Source organism: Lichenostomus cassidix, chromosome 3, assembly GCF_008360975.1.
Source record: "Lichenostomus cassidix isolate B80296 chromosome 3, HeHo_3.0, whole genome shotgun sequence".
Classification (NCBI taxonomy): domain Eukaryota; kingdom Metazoa; phylum Chordata; class Aves; order Passeriformes; family Meliphagidae; genus Lichenostomus; species Lichenostomus cassidix.
The window spans coordinates 81,059,222-81,062,228 of NC_139483.1; the positions used below are offsets into that span (position 1 = coordinate 81,059,222).

Here is a 3,007-nt window from a genome sequence, read left to right on the forward strand (position 1 = left end):
TTTTAAGGGACAAGTGAATGGGTTGTTGTGATGTTAAGTGCCTGATGCAAAGAGTTTATTCATTTATTTACTATGAGGTATTTCCACAGTACGTCTTCCAGGGTTTTGGAGAAAGATGTAAACCCTAAGAAAAACAGATCAAAGAATCTCAGGAGACAGAAGAAAAAGAAAGTTTCCTACGTTTTACCATATAGATCACAAATATATAAAAATTGAAAATAACCACATGCAAAAGTAAAAGCAAACTGATCTTCATTAGTGAGAATATTTTCATTTTTCAAATAAACAGGATATAAACCCTGCCATGTCAGTAAGGGAAACAAAATAAATATTTGTAAACCCAGCAGCATAAATATTTTGAACACAAAATTAAGCTCATAAATTTTGGTCCTTCCAATTCCCAGCTGCTAGCAAAAGTAAATTTCAGTGCATTCAAACTTTACAAAGGAAACAGATTTGCTAAAATGCTTTGTGATATTGTGAATTATAAAAAGGATTCGGTATTGCCATATACAGTAAAAACCACATTGAAACATGAATCTAGACCATATCATGTTGCAACACTGTTTTAGTCCCCTTTTAAACTTTTGCCCTAAACTACATTTTTTTCTACTTACTAGCCTTGATAAATGTCTCCCTGAAAATTCCCAATGCTGCTTCTAAGTGAGCTGGGAAGCAATTATCTTCATAGCAGTGCATGGGGTGAGACGTTTTAGATTTGTGGCCAGAGCAGTGCTGATTGCATATCACTGGTTTAACTGATGTAGGCTGAGGGTGCACAAGTATTTGGGAAAAGACTCAGTCAGGACACATGATCTGAACTGACCAGAGAGATGTTCCATCCCCTGTAGCACTGTGCTCAGGATTGCAGCCCAGGGAAGCAGCCCTTGCTCTGAGACTGGCTGGGCACCAGTCTGCTGGCAAGAGCTGGTAAGAGGTTGCTTTTACATTACATGCTTTTGTTTTTGTTATCCTTCACCACTTATCAAACTCTTTTTATCTCAATCTATGAGTTTTCCACACTTTCCCCCTATGATTCTCTTCCCCATTGTGGTGTGTGGGAGTGAGCAAGCAACTGGGTAGAGGCTTAGCTGCTAGCTGGGGTCAGCCCACCGTGCTATTTTTGTCCCAATGGTGGCGTTAGGTTTTTATCAGCGCTGCCTATGGCTTCTCGGAAAAGCGCAGAAAGTTGAATTTCATTGACCTAAAGCAAAACCATGATGCTCCTGCTCCCGGCACAGGGAAAGCTGGGGGAGCCAGAGGCAATGTGAGAGCCCTGAGAAATCTGGTTTGCTGGTCCTGTTCTTTGCAGACACCTGCAGGGATGCAGACACAGCAACTGCTGGTGCTGTTGAAAGTGTGCTCCCATCCTGTGTCCCCACCCTCCCCTAAGGACAGCCTGTTTTGTATGCTCCATGCATTTGCAGGGGCCGTGGCAGCAGCCAGCCTGGCTTCCCAGGTTTTGGAAATGTGAGAAATAGGAAGCAGTGCCTATGCTGTGCTGATGCCCCGGCAGTCTGTTCTCCTGGGGAGCAGCGTGGTTTGCCCGGGCTTGTAGCCAGCTTTGAACTTCAGGGTGCTGTTAGTAGATGGAGTGATCTTCCACTGCCTTCAAGCTGCCATTGTCTTGAGAGCAAGGATGATGCATCACCAGCCATTTTCTGTAAACACTGTGACAGAGATGATACCACTGCTTCTTGCCATTCAGGGATTCCCCTCTTCAGAGAGAACATTCTGTTAGGAAAAAACTAGTAAAAAAAATCTAATCTTCATAACCACGAGTCCCTCTTGACATGTAACTCATTTGCAACTAACAGTCTGGCAATTTTATGAGCTCATAAGGTTTGGAAATGAGTTTGTGTTTTGCATTGGAACAATACTCTATAGTTTTGGTTTCAAAAATGGCACCCTACTGAAGACATCTTTTTTAGATCAATAGTAAGTTTTAATTTCAGATCTCTATTCCGATCTGCCATCAGAAGTGACTGGACTGCCTTGGATCTCATAAACATTTCTATTGCAAAAACTTCCTCAAAATCAATACCTCATTGCAAAAATGTCTTTCCAGACAGTCCTATATTCTCTTGGATAATCTTAAAGTGATAGAAAAATGTTTCCTTTATATGAACTGATAGATAAATATTTCAGCACTGGTAGCATGCTTTCATAATTTTTTTCCTGATACTTACCTGATGTTCTAGTGAAATGTTGTTTGAAGTGTTGAGTTTTTACTTCTAAGTTTTTTCTGAAAATAGAATGTCACCAAACTGGTGAGGAAAAAGAGAAAGAAGCAGAACAAAAATTCCCAAAATGAGAAACAAGGTGTGCAAATTTTTCAGTGGTCTGAAAAGGTGGAGGGAAGAACGAGACCAAAACTATCCAGGTGCCTCCATTTAAAGCAAACAACAGATCACAATTCGGGTTGACATGTGACTGACATGCAGAGAGAAGAGCTAAAGTACAGATAGAGTAACTCAGACAACAACTTCCCAGTGTAATTTTGCCTGGAATGAGCATGTGATTGCAAAGCCAGTGATTGATAAATTAACTCTTGAAACAGCCAGAAAAATTCAGAAAGGCTTAAGGAATTCAAAGTCAGACTTACTAATGAAGCTACTGGAGAAATCAGGATAATGATGTTCAGCAATGTGGTTATATTCCTGGTGTTTGTAGTGGCAGACTTTGACCAGGCATATCTATATACAGTAACAGAGAGGAACATTTCTTGTAATTTTTTATATCACCACCTACAGATGATGTTCTGTATATTTATAACGAGATTCTCAAGCCCTTGCTGTTCTCTTTTTCATCCTCCCACTTCTTTTATTCAAGTAATAAGAGAGAGATAGGCTAAAAGATACGTGAAAAAGATCACAAGTGTTTCAAGAATGCAAAAATTTAAAAGTACCTCCTGTGCATTTTATAAATGTGATTGGCAGGCTATTCACCAATTAAACCTAGATGTCTAATGCCAAACTGCTTATGTAGAAGCTGCTGACAGAAGTGA

General features: G+C 40.1%; 1 long non-coding RNA gene across 1 annotated transcript; it reads right to left on the reverse strand.

Moving 5' to 3' along the window:
• Positions 1-579: 579 nt before the first annotated feature.
• On the reverse strand, positions 580-2,696 carry LOC146440103 (uncharacterized). Its single transcript, XR_014851354.1, has 3 exons — positions 2,606-2,696; positions 2,190-2,245; positions 580-1,734 (listed from the first exon to the last, which is right to left on the reverse strand). It is a non-coding gene; the product is annotated as an uncharacterized LOC146440103 (long non-coding RNA).
• Positions 2,697-3,007: the final 311 nt, after the last annotated feature.